Raw genomic sequence first — 17,828 nt, 5'->3', positions numbered from 1 at the left:
GGCCGGCCCTGACTGACCGCCGTGTGTCCCCCCCCCGGGCCGGCCCTGACTGACCGCCGTGTGTCCCCCCCCGGGCCGGCCCTGACTGACCGCCGTGTGTCCCCCCCCGGGCCGGCCCTGACTGACCGCCGTGTGTCCCCCCCCGGGCCGGCCCTGACTGACCGCCGTGTGTCCCCCCCCGGGCCGGCCCTGACTGACCGCCGTGTGTCCCCCCCGGGCCGGCCCTGACTGACCGCCGTGTCCCTCCGCCGGCGGCGGTGCCAGCAGGCCGCGGGTCGCTCCCGCCCGCCTCCAGCAGGTGGCGCCGCCGGCCCGGCGGAGCCGGCCCGGCGGGAGCGGGCGGAGCGAGGGACGCCGGTGCCGCGGGGCCGGGGCCCGGTGTTGCCGGGGCGGCTGGCGGCCGTGAGGCGGCCCGGCCCCGGCCCGGGGGGCTGTGAGCCTTGCCGAAGCGGGCGACGCAGCGCAGACACGATCCGCCCGGGGAGCGGGACGCTCGCCTTTAGTTTTGTTCCAAAGGGACGCCCGGCCCCGCTGCCGACCCCCCGAAGCGCTCCGTGGAGCGGGCGACGGGCCGGCGCTTTGCTTGGCAGGGGTGTAAGCGTTCGAGGGTCGGAGCCGGGGGAGCGAGAGCGGGGTGGGCGAAGGGACCCCGTTCCCTGGCGACGCAGGCGGGCTGCGGCCTCGCCCGCCCTCGGGCCGGGGGGAGCCTGGGGGCTGCCGCGAAGGTCCGGCCGTCCCCGCGTTCCTCGGGGCTTGGGGTACAACGAGGGAGGAAGAGGGGAAAAGAGATCGACCTCGGCTGAGGGCCCGCGTAGTGCGAAAGCCAGCAGAACCCGTCCGCCTGCAGGCGGATAGCTGCAGGGGAGGTTTTAACTGGCAACCCCCTCGGCCTGGGCAGAGGAGGCAGGTCAGCTGGGTGAGGGGAAGCCCGGAGCTCTTCCCTCCGTGTGCCCCGCTTCCCCTGCTGCTGCGGTCGAGGCAGAAGCTAAAAGTGTCCTCACTGCAGAGGGACGGCGACAGAAGCGGTGGGACGGGTACCGGGGGACGGCGTGTGACTCCCCTAGCTCCATACGAAGCCTTTGTTTGCATGTGTAACTCAAAAAAAAAAAAAAAAGTTCACGTGAACTGTGGTCAACAGCGATAAGTAGTTTATGCAGGCTGATCGAATTAAAGTTCACAATACTCGAAATTAGCACTTGGTTCTCAGATTGAAAAATACGTGCCGTGCAGCGGTTCCGTATCAAGCTGGGGTCGGGACAAGTCGCTCAGCATCCTGCTAGGCTTGTGCTTAAATCACGTTCCTGTTGCATTCGGTTGCAACAGCAGTGTTGCAAAGGTTTAGGTGATTCAGTTCAATTAATTATGCTACCTTAAAATATATATCTGAATCTTCTGTGTTCTGAAACTTTGCAAGTGTGAAATTTGCTCTACAGTTTGTCTCTTGTGTTGTGTTTTGCACCGGCTTGTTTCCTTTTCCCGCTACCTCCAGTGGCTAGATGTGAACACTTAAACCAAAACAAACAAACAAATGAAAAAAAACTCCAAAACCCCAACCCATCCCATAAAGTGGCTACGCGTGGGTGATGCTGCCGGAGTTGTTATGGGCTGATCGGAAACAAACCTCTGAAACAAGCGCTCTGCTTCACTCCTTGCGCTGTGCCATTGACTGAAGCCCAGTGCTGGTAATTGGTGTGCCAATGTTTACAGAGATATTTATTTTTTGCTGATCGCCTTACTGGAAATATTAATCTTGTATTCTTATGCCAGAATCTATAATTGGTGGTCTGCCAGATATTTACCAAAATGATTTTTCCCTGATAAAATGTATTCTATCTTTTATCATTCATTTTCAGAGTGCTGCAGAATGTAAAGGGGCAGAGAAAAATAACCTGAATTCAGTACCAGAGGCTTTTGGCCATACTTAATTTAGTAGAAGCCTGAGTTTTAACAGAACAGAAGCTATCACAATTAATCCGTCCTGTGGTGTCCACTTGTACAGCTTAAGAAGCTTGCCCCGAAGTTCAGCAGGTGCCTCCTGCTGCGTGTTTGCAGCCCTTTGCTTGAATGGAAATGCAGGTGGAAGTCAGGAGCCATAGCTGCTGTTACCCATCAGGTACGCCTCAGTGACGATGCAGTTATCAATAAGGCTTGATCATTGTTTAATCAGGACATGATTAACTTAAGGATATTGTTTGCAATGGATGTGAGCACTCTGGGCGTGCGTGTGCACATATTTATGCAAAGGCGAGCATGTACGCAGCTAGCTCCGCAAAAATTCCCTCAATCAAGAAATTATGCTATTTAAGATTAAATTTGTAAAACTCAGTCTAGACAATACACAATTATAGAGGGTGCACATTACAGGAGTTTTGAAATGTCGAACGTAGTCCTACGTTGGATACTAATGGTGCTGAGGAATCTGCAGCTGTCTGAATTGGATGTGAGTAGAACCAGTCCTTGGAGAGTGGGAAATGGCAGGAACTGCCTCTAACTATTGTAATCGACAAGATTATCCCATTAATCATATTTGTCTCCGGGAGTACCTTAGTTCTAACTCTAAGTGTTGTTTTTCCCTTGGTGCATCACATGCAAAAAAGCCTCTAATTGAAAACAATGCAGAGACAAAATCAAAATGCTTGTAAATGTGTGCTGAGTTCTAGCCGCTAACGGGAGCGGAATGGATGGCACACACAGCCACCAAGCCGATGGCATCGCCAACATCCTTCCACACCTGTAAAATGTTATTTTTTGCTTTGAATATTGCCAGTATTCTCAGTGTACAGAAGGGGCTGACACTGCTGTTCCGACAGAAAAAGGACCCAGTTTGGGAGGGGGAGATGGCAGAGATGCTTTCTTCAGGGCCTGCGTTCTGTGCAGGGGTGAAACCAGTGGGAGACGCAGGTAAATCTATGGAAGTCCTCAAAAATACAGCACTGTGAGAGCCAGAATTGCTGTCAGTGAATGAATGTTGAATAGACCTGGCTCTATTAGCGTAGTATTTCCTTTCAGCCGTGCTGTAGCAGCTACATTTGATCCCAGAATTTTTCTCTCCATTCAGAGACGTGAAAAGGAGAGGAAATGATATGTATCTGGTTAAAAGGTTAACTTGTACGATTTTGTATGTCTGTGTTGTTTTAAATTAATTTACCTAAATTTCAGAGGTATCTGAACTATGTGTCTCTATTAGGCACTCTGACAGATTGTCTAATTGTTTTTTGTAATTCAGATCTGTAATTGCCAGAGTGAATCTACATTTAGATGGATTACCCAAAACCTGCCTGTTGCTGGCAGGGCCTCTGGTGAGAGGTGGGGGGGGAATAACTTTCTTTTTGTTCCCATATCTGCACATGTAGCCATGAAGAGCAGCTCTCTCCGCTGATCCCCTCCAGCCTGCCTGTCTTCTTTTGTTTCGCAGGCTGCATCTCTGGTTTGAACAGACCCCCGCAAGACTGACAGCTTAATCCTGGCGTGCTCCTCCAAAGGGCGACTGCCTGCGCAGACGGCATCTCCCGCTCGCCGCCCCCGTGCTCCGCAGGCTCCGTGGCAGCAGGAGCGCTCTGACAGTAGGTACGTAACTTGCCCTGTGCCTTGGTACCGATGGCGAGGTGGGGAAGGTCTTCCCAGGTTCACAGCGATGCCTGCTCGGTGCCGGCACTGAATGCTGGTGTGTCCAAGGCTGTCGGAGGGATGCTGCTGGGGTTGGCGTTGTAATTGCATTGGAGAAGGGAAAGTTGCTTCCTTGCCTTGGCCAAGCAGCAAGACTCTCTGCTGCAGTATTGCGGCTCCTAGCATTCAAAAATTGAGTTAGACATACTCACTAGAAAGCAATAGGTTGATAAATAATAGGTAACATTTAAAAACCACACGGTCTGTTGTATTTGGCCCTGTCTCTTAAGGTAGAACAAGCTTCTATGTTTTCTCTTTGGGCTGTGAGCAGATGTTAAAGGTGACTTGATGTGGGGAGTTGGGGCTGTAAAGGGCCACCAGATACTAGACTCTCTGCAGCTGCGAGTTGCTAACGCTGCATTCGTGTTCCTCCTGCAGCATAGCACTTGGCCTCTGCTGCTGCGACCTGCGAAGGTAAGGTTAAAAAACCAGACAGACAGAGGCTGTTTCAATGCACTTGGGCTGCTGCTCCTGCAAAACCTTCATCCTTCTGTCTCTCATCAGGGTGCTCTGAATTCTGTCTCTGCAGCTCCTGTCCTAATCCACTTTTAACCACAGTCATGGATGCTTCAGCAAAGTACATATTTCATTAGAAAACTCATAAGCATCCCAAAAGCTGAAGATTAATTCCATAGGCTGCGGCTTTCCCTCCTCCCTGCTCCCCACGAGCTGTCTGCATCCTCCACTTATCCCCCCGGTTAGCGCGTGCTGCCCGTGCAGTTCTGTTACGGGATTTCTCTCCCCTGCAGCTCCTCTCATGCCCAAGCTAGCAGAAGAAAAGCAAACTTACCTTCCCATCAGTCCCAGTGCTGCCGGCCGTGGGACAAACGGGGGTTGGCAGGTACCGTATTGGTGCTTTATGCTGCACACCAGCCTCTTGTGAAACGATCTGCGCATTTGGATGTCTGGCCCTCGCTGGATCCCATCCCAGTGGCTTGCTGCAGCACAGTATTCCTGCTAACAGCAAACTGTTCATCCAGCTCATCCCAGTGACCTGTTGGGCCACCTCTGAGCGGGATTCCAAACTAAATGTGTTCAGTGGGGCTGGGCCGGTACCTGTGTCACTGTGTTACATCATCAGTGTGTTCTTAGCTAAATCCAGCCAAAAAAACCCCAAACTCCACAAATCTTCATCTCTACTGTCACTTTCCATTCCCAAGCCCAAGTTCTTCTAACATAAGTCAGCTTTCCTTTCCTCAAAATTAGCAAAATGAAAATTAACTTGGTACATATGCATGAGTGTGCAGAGTACTTGTGTGGTGCTGATACAACAGACAAAACACAACACTTACTGACAAATGCTTCTGTATGCAGAGAGTTCTGCTGAAATGATGCCCCTGCAGCTGTTGGGGACCGTACGGGGACATTTATGTGTGAGGTCAGGACCTCAGATCACAGCCAGGAACTGAAGCAAGAGCTGACGGCAATCGTGATGCAACCTCAATAACGTGCTCACATAGGTCTGAAAGTTGTGTGTGTGTGTATACATATATATATACAAATGCATCTATATAAATGTTTGTGTGTGTGTGTAATATATATAGAAAATAAAAATCCCTGTGGTCAAATTACAGAAATATTTAAAAATTCTAAGTAAACCCAAACGCATTCCATACATAACCTGGGCTGATAATTGTTATCAGGCACTGATAGTTGCAGCTAAGCATGATTTTTTGGACCCTGTGGCTCAGAGCTGCATCAGTTGTGAGTTCTGCCTGAGCAAGAAGTCTGCTCCATCTTGAGATTTTTGATGAAATATACAGAACGGGCAGGGAAAAAAACAGCGTTTTGAAACTGAGGTGTGTCGTGTTGGGTCTGTCTTGGAGGTGCAAATTTGAGTGCAGGTGAAGTGATCCTGGTACCTTGTGTGTTTTCTTCCTCAGAACAAAGTGTGCAGCTGGAAAGCCTTCAGCAATAGGTGGCCTTGGCCATAACAGCTTCAACGCCAAACGGGTGGAATGTGGACCCCTTTCCAGGTGTAGGTGCGTCTGCAGTACGCAGTTAAGGCCGTTGTATGTCTTCTATCTTGGCGTGTGAATGTGTCTTTTCTTATTTTCCACTCTTTCCCTTTCCTCTAAGTTTTCTGTGTCCTTTGTTCTAGAATTGTTACCTGAAAAGGGTGGTGAAGAAGCTTGCTGTAGGGCATAACGTAATACTCACCTACCTGCAGAGCCAGCAGCAGTTTGGAATGTGCAGGTGAGCTCCTGGTAACTCCAGTTTTAAGCTGAGAGCCGATATACACAGGTACAGGGGCACTTCACAGAATAACGGGGTCAATTTTGCATTCTTCATAGAAACCTCTTTTTTGTTTCTTGCTCGAGGCTCTCTGTTTCCCCATGGCCCCTACGGGAAGCCCTGACTGTGGCTGCTCTGCAGCCCCTCCTTGTCCGAGTCCCGGGATCTCGCCTCGTTACTCGGAGGGATCTGAAAGGATCTGGTGGGGTCCAGAAGCAGGACAACAAAAGAGGCCTTGGTCACCTCTGTGATACAGCTACAAAACCTGCTCTGCTTCCCTTGTGCTTGCTGTTCAGCAGAGGTCTGGTGGGTTTGATGTTCAGGTAGAAGGACTGGCTGGAGTTCATCCCGTAGATGTTGGATGAGCTGCTGGGGTTGGTAGGTCTGGAAGGGATGAGGCCAACACATGGATCTTTGTTTCTTGACAGTCCAGCCCAACCAGCAGAGTAGGTTGCTTGCAGTAACCAGGTTTTGGCAGCGGCAGTGTGGATTCCCTCAGCAGAGGAGAGAGTCATGGTCTTGGCTTGCTCTGCTAAGTGTTACCATATTTCTTCTTACTTCCATTTCCTCTGGGCTGAGTTTCAGCTCAGCTTTCTTCCTCCAGATGCTCGTATCTGACAGACATCTCGTTACTTGTGATGAAGTTCATTGAACCAGATGAGAAGACAGTGTGTATTCAAACACCCATGTCAACTTGGTGGCATCAGAGATTTAGTCCCGGATCCTGAGAAAGAGGAGGAGCAGGGTATTGCAGTGCTTCACACGTTTCTGGACAGTAAAAATCACCTTCTGTTCCCTGCAGTCTGTCAAAAGGAAAGTGAACTGAACCATCCCCTTCAGCTGTGTCTTCTGTGGGAATAAGTAATATGCATGGTGCTGAAAAGCCCAGGTCAGGTCCCGTTTAGCTCTGAGAACTGCCTGTCCTCAGCCGTGAATCGCTCACAGGATTCAGCAAAGGTGACTAAAGGATCCTTCACCCTTCGGTGTAAGCAGCGTGGCATGCAACTGGAGTATGCTAATACACAGGAATAATATAAATTATTAGTGCCAAGCCCTGAAACGTGGATGTCCTGGTTAGATGCTCAGTTCAGCTCCGATAGACACGGGACTGCCCAAGTTATCAGTTTACCCATGTAACGTGAATTTCCTGAGTACCTGGTCAGAGGGCCAGCATTGGGCTCCCTCTTTGTATTCCTTCCTAAACCTGAGGAGTTCCCTGGATTCAAAATGCTTGACAGCATATGCAAAACTGCGAGAGCTCAAACGGATTCGAAGCATTGGTCACACAAATGGCTAATGTTTGCTATTCTGGACGTTAATTTCATAAAATTAATCTAACACATCTTGAGGGAAATTAGTGCATGCAGATGCTATCATTTATCACAATTATTTTAAAAGCCCTAATCTAGCACTTCATCGAATTCTTCACATCCACTTGCATGTCAAGCGCTGCAGGAGAGTGTCTTTGCCCATGGAAGCGTCGCATCCTTTCACCTGGCCGGCTCTGAGGGGGGGGTGGCCGGGCAGAGAGCGGCTGGGGGGGTGCGGGGGCAGCAGGGCTCAGCCCCCCTTCCACCCCAGGAGAGGTGGTGGTCGCACCAGGGAGGGGAATGTCACCCACCCCATGTGAACTATGGAAACCTCATTACTGTGTACCTGCAGTCCCTCTCTTTTCAGGATGACGCTGGAGGTACCTGTCTTGTCGTCTCTCTTAATGCTATAGTGAGCGCCTTCAGTGCAGTTCTGGCTGCAGCTGTAAGCCATGGATTTCTTTAAAACCCGGGCCAGGAACACGCTCCTGGTCCCAGCACAGTTTTCTAAGTTCCAACAATGTTGTTAGTCCAAATTGGGGCAAAAAATGCCCAAATTTCCTATGAAATAACAAACTGAAGGAAAAAAAGTTGAAAGCTATCAAAATGTTCCTTTATTAACCCTGTAGCACTTAATTTGAATTTTGACTTTTAGGGAAAAATATCTATAACGAAATATGTCCTAAAAACCTGTTAGTTTGAAAAAGGTGAAAGCATCAGTTATCCCTGAAAGAACAAAAAATACAGACAGGAAACTACTTCTATTTTGTGAATCTGTCATTTAAATGAATACGCTTTCAGCAGTTGATTTTCATTTTTTTTGGCAAGAATCTCCTGCTTATGTTCACTTTTTATGTCTTTTGATGCAATGGGGAAATGTTCCTCTGCAGCAAGCTGAATAGTTTTGCCTGCTGCAGTCAGGAGCTGTATGTTGAGCAGAGAGGGTTGTTTCTGGGAGACTGTGGCGGTGCATATCTGCCCCGCTCCGGGCTGATTTACAAACTCGGGAAGGCTCGCTGGCCCTTCACGTGAGTGTACGGAGCCGGGCAGCGAAGCGACCCTTGGCTGTGCCAGGAACTCTTACCCAGCCGAGACAGGGAGATATGCTGTGCGTCTCAAGGACTCCTGCTGCCCGGCGGAGGGAGGCGGGGGACGGGAGTAGAGATAGCCACTTCTCATAACAACCTGCAGCCAGTTCTCTCTCCTCACGACCTGGAGACCTTGTTATTACAGTCCTCCCTGACAGGCTGGGAGCAGCCCCTATCTGTGTTTGGAGTTCTTCTCGGTCTCGGAGTTTCCCTTATCTGCATGTGAAATGGTACCAGCGCAGCTGGCATCCCAGCAATTTGTTGATGGCAAAAGTCAATCACCTCCCGAACCTACAAGCAGCGGTACTACGGGAGGCCCTTGGAGCTCTCCCGGACCGCAGCGGGCTGGGACCAGCATCCCCCCCCGAGCGGGACGCCTCTCGGAGCTCCCAAACTCTCCTGTTTGTTTGCCAAAATCGGAGGTCTGTCGCCGAAAGCCGACACGGCCTGAGCTGGTTCTCTCCGCTCAAGGCTCGACCTTTCGCCCGTTGAGAGAAACACCAAAGCATTCGAATTGAATATTTTCACTGACCTCGAGGGGAATTTTTAACAGGCATACCTCTTTTTCCTCTCTCTCTTTTACTCTCTTTTATTCTCTTATATGTCTTTCTCTTAGTGTCTTTATGCACATGCGTGTACTAACCTGAATAGTCTAAAGTAAGTTATAGCAAGTATATTATGAGATGTAAGTGATTACTTTCAAATTTATACTTAAATTACTGTCATGATTTTTATTCAACCATGAATGGATTTTAGGCTGCTATTGCACTCATAATCCCTTTAGATATAAACCGTTGCCCAAGTCTGGGACTAGTTGTCGATCCAGCTGCACCTAGACTCCGACAGGAGTTTAGAAAGCAAGGGGGTCTGCTCTGAACCTTGTGACTCAACGGGAGGGTCTCCCTTACCCTTTCCCACATTCCCTTTTACCCTATTACGTTTTTGGTCCCTATATACATAAGTTTAGTCTGATTCTAATTTAATTTTCCTGTGTGCATTTCATCCATGTACTAAGTAATAGAGTGAACCTTGCCAACGAATTCTGTAAAGTCGCACTTTTATACAAATTTCTATTAAATCATTTTTCTATTGCTAATACAACTGGAGGTGATTCTTTAAGCGATCCAAACCCCTCTCATTTTTTTAATTTCCCCCGCGACAGAGGCTCGAGCAAGCAGCAGCTGTTTTCCCAGGTGCTTGTAGGGAGGTGGAAGGTGGAGGCCGAGAGCGGTGAGGGCTGATGCTGGAGCAGCCGCGGGGGTCTGTGGACCGGCTTTCGTGATGGTTTGCTGGTCGCGAGGTACAGCTGCACTTTGTAGTAATCCGTACAGCTTGCTTCTGACTTGTAAGTCTCGGGGCCTGTGGATTGAGCCAACAGACAATTACCTGGCACATAACTGACTCCTCCGTTCAAGGCTATAAATATGTCAGGGTACAATAGTCCTTTATTACTGTGGAATGAAATAAAGACGTGATTTCAAATGTCATGCTTTGGATATTCGATCAGCACTTCCAATATCATGCATAAACAATAAATTATCATATGATGTAATTTAATATAATTCTGCTTCCAGTACAGGAGGCAGAGGGGAAAAAAAAAAGCTATATTGAGAAATTCAATCAAACCGCTTGATTTTTCAAAGGCACAAAGCACCTGAGAGTTCCCAGTGATGCCTCATGTTAGCAGAGATTTTCCTCTAGATAAAGAACTCATGATAATGAGCTGTGAGGCTGAATGGTTAAAACAATTATCCCCTAGAAATTCCCAGAGCTTTTTTCAACAAGTCAGAGCAGTTAAAGCCAGCAGAAAAGAACATTTGAACAATTTTTCATTGGAAAATATACTTTTGTTGAAACTGAAAGGGTTTATGGGAACATTGCACTTTTCATAAAATTTTCAGTGAAAGAATTTTGAAAGGATTCACAAACAAAATGGAAAATTACCTTTCTGATTTATTTTAGGATAGCATTTTGTACGGTCTAAAATAACGTATGATGGTCAAAATGCTCCATTTCCATAAGGTCGTGTTGGTATTTTCAAACTGAAATATTTTGGAATTTCCATTACACAAATATTTTTAGTATTTGGATTTTCCTGATTCAATACAAAGCCAAATTTTGCCATGGAGCAATTCCTCTAAAGGTAAGAATTTCACTTTTCTGGATGTATTTAATTATTGTGCTGTCATGTTGTCTGCCCTTCATCCAGACGTGTGAGTCTTGGCTTAATGCTGTAAAGGCAGGCACAAGGTGGACTACTGTTATTTGGTTACTGAACCCCACTCTGCAAGCACTCTTGGGGAAAAATGAAAAATCTGCCTTGCTAGTATGTTTTGTATTAAAAAAAAAAAAAAAAGAAATCAGGAAAGACTTTAAAAACAACTGATGTTGCTGCTTTAGGTTTCTGTCCAAGGGAGCACGTAAGCATGGACATAACGTCAGGCTGGTCCATAGTCCTGCTCCCCTCGGTGGGGCTCCATACCTGGATAAGTGCTGGCCCATACTGGAGAGCTAGCAGATCCGTTTGAGTTACGCTGCTGGCTCCCTGGATCGCTTCTCAGTGCTCATACTCGATTGCCAGTTTTCAGTTCCTCTTGGTCTGGCTTGTGCCAACATGTTATTTGTATTACTGATAATGTTACATGTGGAAATGAATGGCTGCTTTTGAAATTAGCGCGAACGTATAGAGCCTAAAAGCAATCGTACAAAAATGAAACCAAACTGTATGCTTCCAAGCTGTGTAATTGCAGAACAAGATGCTAATGTTCGTCAAAAATGCAGGCTTTTGCCTAAATGACATGCTTTGTGGGAGTAATTAATTTGTATTTAATTATTATCTAACTTGTGAAGAAATGTTCTGAAGAAGTCATATCTTCAGCACAAGTCTTTCAACTTTTTTCTTTAAGATAAATTTCTTCTTTAGACTCACAGCATTTTATATTTTGTATGATAACACCAACAGGAGACTGCTTAGCAAAAGTCAATACTTACAATTTTTGCCTTTAAGGCTATCTCATAATTATGTATTTAACTAATCAACACTCCAGAACTTCCAGATGCAACAGATACAGGGTTTGTGAATGATTTCCCTATATACATCTTAATTTTCTAGCAGCAGCTGTAATTTATGGGATTCCACGCGGAATAGCAGGGCTAATGATGAGCAAATGTGTTTTTAAAGTTCTACTGGATGCAAACGCTGGTATATGGTGAAAGGGATGAAAACAGATGACTTCTGAGTGTAAAAGCTCTTGCCTCTTGTGTGTAAATGCTCCCAAATCCTGGGTTGGCAAAGCAGAGCTCCGGAGTTGTTCAGAGTAAAACTCCTGGTCCTGTTTTGATGTAGGCGAGGTGGGGCTCATCTGTGTTGAATTGGCAGAGGGCTGCCTATCCGTACCGTGGCGGGACGATCCATGTGTGTTTGAGCCCGTATTCCTTGGAAGAATGGCTGGTTTGGGCAATGACATTCCTGAAAGAGCAGAGGACACCCTGTTTATAATGTTTGTCCGCGGTTGTGCTGGGTTTGGCTGGGATAGAGTTAGTCGTCTTCATAGTAGCTGGTATGGTGCTGTGTTTTGGATTTGTGACCAGAACAGTGTTGGTCACACGGGGATGTGTTAGCTGCTGCTGAGTGAGTGGTGCTTGCGCAGCATCAAGGTCTTCTCTGTTCCTCACCCTGCCCTGCCAGCGAGCAGGCTGGGGGGGGCACGAGGGGCTGGGAGGGGGCACAGCCAGACCCCACTGACCAAGGGATACCCCAGATCATATGGCACCACGCTCAGTAATAAAAGCTGGGGCAGAAGGAGGAAGGGGACGTTCGGAGCGGCGGCATTTGTCTTCCCCAGTCACCGTGAGGCGTGATGGAGCCCTGCTGTCCTGGGGGTGGCGGAACGCCTGCCTGCGATGGGAAGGACAGAAGGAATTCCTCCTTTTGCTTTGCTTGCACGCGCAGCTTGTGCTTTACCTGTTAAACTCTCCTTACCTCAACCCACCAGTTTTCGCACTTTTACCGTTCTGATTCTCCCCCATCCTGCTGCGGGGGAGCGAGTGAGCGGCTGGGGGGGCTGCGCTGCCCGCCGGGGTTAACCCACGACAGCTGTCCCAGGTGAGACTTGCGACACGGCACGGGGACAGAGAAAGAAAGGAGGGGAAAGCCCTCCATGGTGTGTTCGCAGCCAGTGTAAAGCCCGGGAAGGTGCCTGGCTCCGTGCTGGGCTGCACCCTTTGCGCAGCGAGTGCTCAGCCCAAGGGCCTCTCCCCTGAGCCGTGCTCGCTGTACGAATGCTGGTTTTACAACATGGAACGCTGGGGAAGATGAATTTCCAGGATCTCTTCTATCTTCAGTGAATGTTAGCCACAGAGTTTGCTGGTGCTCATAAAAATAATATTGTTCTATCTACTAAAGAGCATGTAAATGCTTAAGTTAAATCTAATTTCTGCTAGAAGAGTTTCTGATTTCTTTTGTTAAATCTACTGGGCCTTTCTATTCAGATACATTGGTATAAAACAACATAGCCAAATACAGAAGGTGGAAAATATTTAGTGTCTAGCGCAGAGGGAAATTGAGTTTCTTCAGTTCCCATGATGAGGATGATGATAACATATGATATGAACTTTCCTGACAGCCCTGGATTTATAGAGGGTTAGGTATCATCGTGGAGGAGCTGCCAAGGAAACCTACCTGCATGATCCTGCAAAGTGAGGAAATGTACTGCTGGGAGCGTGCCGAGTGCCGCCAGCTTTGCTGACCTTGCCTCAGGAAATCCCTTTTCTTGCTAGAGCCCATTTTTCTTGGAAATTCTCAGCAGTAGATTTTCACTCGTGAACCCCGAAATCATCAAGACAAATGATCTGGACCCATCTGAGGTGTGTTGGTTTACAGATGAGTATCCGTGCATTAAGATATCAGCCTAACACTCGGATGCGGTTTGTTTTCAAGCGGGAAATCTTTAGGAGTTTTATCTTTGAAATACCCAGTGCTACGATTTCCCAAATTGCCCCCTCAACGCAGATATTCCTGTGGTATGTTTTGCAAATGCTCAGAGTTCAAAATAGCGCTTGGTCTGTGTTAAGGCTCCTGTCATACTAAGTACTGACCTATAGTGCAAATTATGAAGGCTTTTGTTTTCTTAAATAGCTGGCCGCTGGAAAAATTCAGGTCAGAGTGAGCAGGAGTCATGTTGGTTTAACTCTGGTAAAGCAGTCGTGTGTAACTAATACTGTATTATTAACACTGGGGGAAATTTTCAACTTTCAGCATCTTGACAAAAAAACAGACAATAAAAATTGCTCGGTGACTTTTTCTAACCTTTGTAACATGTACTTTACTCACCAAGACCACTGCTTCTCCACTCTGTGGGCTCAGGCAGTGAAACAGAGATTACAGCTGTGCCATTCATTGGGAAAATGCCTTTTTTTTTTCTGAAGAGAACTTTTAGGAAATACTAATTTATTGATTCTCACATTTTTAATCTTTTGCACTTTCATTTTTCATGGTTTATATCTTCGTAAATCTGAAGTCCTGCATGGTGATATAGGTATCAAGGTAGGTGCAGGCATGGGATGATCATCTGATCATCGATCAGATCACCAGAATGCAGACAGGCCTTGTGTCCTGCAAAAAGTGAAGTTTAAATAGCCAAATGCATGCAGAATTAACCCAACTGTGTGACTGGTTGTCCAACCCGGCTTTCCTCCCTGGCCCACCTTGCATACTGAGCTCTTATTTCGTAAGGGCAGTTTGCGCTTAGGTGCAAAATTGATGATTACAGAAGTCTAATGTCCTGGAGCTGCTTCTTGAGCCAGAAAAGGTCAATAAATGGAAGCGACACAGTCCCACCAATGGACAAAGAGTCTCTGTCCTGCGGCTGGGAAGGGGCGTATGACTTTAACAATAAGGCAACCTGCAGACTAAAAAGTTGTCTGTGAGAGAAAACAAAAAAAGTGGTTTTGGAAAAGGATGGTTTACAACTGAAAAATGAAAGTTTTAATGGGAAGTTTTCATCCTGCTCTATTCAGAACAGAAATACTTGTTCTGTGGAGGATATTACAATTATGACTATTACTGTACTGCTTCACTTCTATGAGGCATGTGGAAATAATTCTTGGTTATATTCAGTCTTTACACCATCAAGAAATGATAAGGGTTGTGTTCTCCCTTTCAAAACTGTGAGTAGTGGCAACTAGAGAAAGAAAAGAAGAAATTTCTTACAACTGGCAGATAGCAGGAGGAGATGATGTGGCAGGAGAAGAACAATTTAGGTTTTTTAATTGAGTAGCTAGCTTTTAATGTGAAAGCAGACAGTAACTGTTTTTAAAACTAATGCCTGTGAATATTACTAATTTTCTTAATAGAAAACTAATGGTTTTGCTTTATTGCCCTTCCTCAAACACCTTCGCTGACTTGGGTGGAGGACCATGTGCTGGCTGTTTTCATTGCCAGGGCCACTCACAGCATCTTCCCTGCTGTGCTTTGCCCAGGTATGCTGCACCGGTGCTCTCCTCCAATCCTTCCCTTAATACATGGTTAAAAGGTGTTGGTGTTTCAGATGAAATGGATTTCAAAGGGATGTTTGACAGAGGAAGGTACTTAACCTGGAGAGGTGAGAACTGCGTGAATGACGGAGGGACTGCAGAGAAGAAAAAATAATTATGTGTGAGCACATGTGGAATATTTTCCAAAGTGCTTTAACCTGGGGAAATTTTTTCCTGAAGTGGATGGTGCTAAATCAAAGAAAAGGGGGGATTCATAATTGTGGGATTAATTTGTGGGCTATTTTGGGAGCTAGCAAGATCTAGTTGGAGATGTAAAATACGTATTTTATCAGTTCATTTTTCTGAAGAGCTAGACCTTGCTTGCAACTGTAAGTAATCTGTATGACAACTCCCAGTGAACACGTTTCATACATCATTTTAGTTCACTGTGTGACTCTAGCTAGTGCCTTGTGCTAAACTACATTGTTCACAATCGGGTGATGCGTTATTTATAGTCTAAAATAATGAGCGATACCTTGGGAATACACATTCTCTGAAAGCTCCCAGGGCAGGTTCAGCACATATTTCCACGGTGAGTTGTACCTTACATCACCCCGCTGCTTTCCCCATTTCTTGCCAGACAGCGTTAAGGAGCTATTGACCTGTCTGATGCTGTTCCTGAAGGGCTTGAAAACGTGAATGCGGCGATGCCTCGTGTCCGCCCGACCCCGCTCGGGGCAGCTGCTACCACGTGTCTCCAGCAACAGCCTGAAGGACGGAGAGGAGAAAACGAGTATTGGGATCGCTTTGAGAGGTACTGCCCGTGTCAGGGCCGAGGAGCGGTGCAAAGGGCTGGAGGATGTCTGTGGACGTGGCATGGGACAGCATTTGTTCTGGTGGAGGCCACAACCCCAGCAGAAGGATGACTTCACCGAGGGGCTCAAGTGTGGGCTCAGCAGAACAAATCCAGGCTGTGAGCACGGGCATTTGATCCGGTGCCTGGGAACGCATCGCGGCCTGGGCACGAGGAGTCAACCGCGTCATCAGCAAAGGCAAACGGCGTACAGTTCCCTCTGCAAACGGGGGCACCGGCCATTTAACGCAGAGCAGCCGTTGTGCTTCTTCCCACAGCAGCGCCAGTGCCCACGCTGCAACAGCCTGGGACCCTGGCTGTGGCACTTCTGAACTCGGGACTGTTTCAGTGGCTAACGCTTCATCTGCGTTAATACTTTTTTTTTTTTAATACAGAACTACTCTTTTTCAAGTTCGTCTTTCTTATGTGCGTTATGTGCACATGCATGCGTTTTGGATCAGCTGTATGCACTGCACAGAGATATGCAGGTTGCTTAAAAATTTATTTGATCTAAGAATTTTTTTTTTCCTCTGACAAGTCCTCCTGGCTCTGGTTTTCAGTCGTGGAAAAAGCCAGCTCTAGCCCTGGAGAGCTGGAAGAGTGAGACATTTCTGGTGTACTCCAGAATGGGAAGAAATCGAGACATCATTTTAAGGCCATGCATCATTCCTAGAAAATAAGCTTGCATATTTTACATAAGAATTGCATAATTACTTTCTACCTCTGCACAGGGCTGGTTCTTTTGCATCTCATAATACCAGGAGTTTTTAATAGACATCTTAAAGACTCCGTTGTCTTTGGCAGCATCCTGGCAGCTTGGCACGCAGCGTAAGCTGTAACAATGACACCGGCTCCCTTCCCCTCCCCTCCCTTAAACACCATGTTACTGAGAATACAAGAAAATCTGGCAGAAGTCAGCGGTTTCCTCCCGGGTATGCCTCTCTCACCCACTGCCCCGTGTGCGGGAGGCTGCCGGACGGCCGGGGCAAGGTGTCGCACCCCGGGGAAGGAGCGACATCGTCCCGGGTTTCGGGGTGCCCCGGGGTGCCCCTGTCCCCTGTTTTGAGCAGAGAGAGGTGCATTTACCTGCGAGAGTTGAGAAACGTGCACTGGCCAGAGACAAACCAAAGGCTGTCTGATGGGGTGTCTACGTGACCAACAAGCCCAATCGCTGGGTGTCACTGGGATTTTGTGTGTGTTATTTTGGCCTGCAGTTTGCTTTAGCTCTCTCTTTCTCGTATTTTTTACACTATACTGGAAGCCACTCCTGTCTCAGATGCATCCACGTAGCTTGTTTCTAAAACACTTGCAATATTCCCTTAAGGCAGCAGGGGAAAAGGGGGGCTTTCAAACTAGAGTTTATGGGGAAAATCCTTCTCTTGGCAATTTATTTCACTGGCTTTGTCCCCACCGATCTGCAGCGGTGAAGGCTCTAGCCATACCTTGGCAGTTGTTTCGTGGGCTGTTGAATTTCCATATCTGATACTGTTCGCAGGGGTGGCTTTTCCTTTGTCTCTTTGCAGGGGCCGGTTTTGGTTATCGAGGTCTGGTGATGTCCTGGGAACTGCCGACATTTGTGCAAGCCATCCCAGGCGCCGTGACCGCAGGGTGGACCGTTAGGTGATCTGAATATTACTTGGAATAGTGTTAGTCTAAAAGCCGAGTCCTGCAGGCCCTGGGAAGCGTGGGGACACGGGCTGTTCTGCTGGGTTTGTGCGGGCATGGGCAATCCCGACATTGCTGCAGAGCGGAGAGCGGTTGGGTTAGAAGTGCCCGTGGCATCGGTTGCATCCCCAGCAGCAGCTCATCTTGGCCCTGAGTCCCCCAGATGCCCCAGTACCCCAGTGTCCCCAGTGCAGGGTACCCCAGTGTCCCCAGTGCAGGGTACCCCGGTGTCCCCAGTGCAGGGTACCCCGGAGCCCACAGACAGCCCGAGCGCAGCGGGGCGAGCACCGTCTGCCCAAAGCACCGACGGGTGTGCAAAGCTCCGGCAGCTCAGGCGGTTGCAGTGATTTTCTGTGCAACTGCAAGCGGACCAGAAGCCAGCAATATGGCCATACTTTCCTCATTGAATTTTAAAAATCTGAGGTTCATCTCCCAAAATTTTCCAAAGCTCCGCGGGCTCTTTCTGGTCTCTGGTGGTACCTCTGCAGCACGAGGCGGCGGGTGGTGACCAGCAGCTTCTTGCTCATTCGTACAGGT

The 17,828-nt window shown here is 47.9% G+C and overlaps 1 long non-coding RNA gene across 1 annotated transcript; it reads left to right on the top strand.

Annotated features, from left to right (window-relative positions):
- The first annotated feature begins 1,133 nt into the window (after positions 1-1,133).
- On the top strand, positions 1,134-17,729 carry LOC121232703. The gene is made up of 9 exons (XR_005931632.1): positions 1,134-2,113; positions 3,416-3,567; positions 4,045-4,080; positions 4,981-5,126; positions 5,550-5,648; positions 5,768-6,858; positions 9,462-9,599; positions 10,700-14,779; positions 15,414-17,729. It is a non-coding gene; the product is annotated as an uncharacterized LOC121232703 (long non-coding RNA).
- The last annotated feature ends 99 nt before the right edge of the window (positions 17,730-17,828 follow it).

This window comes from Aquila chrysaetos, chromosome Z, assembly GCF_900496995.4.
Source record: "Aquila chrysaetos chrysaetos chromosome Z, bAquChr1.4, whole genome shotgun sequence".
NCBI lineage: Eukaryota > Metazoa > Chordata > Aves > Accipitriformes > Accipitridae > Aquila > Aquila chrysaetos.
The sequence above is the reverse complement of the archived record's forward strand: the minus strand, read 5'-3'. Positions and strand labels throughout refer to the sequence as shown.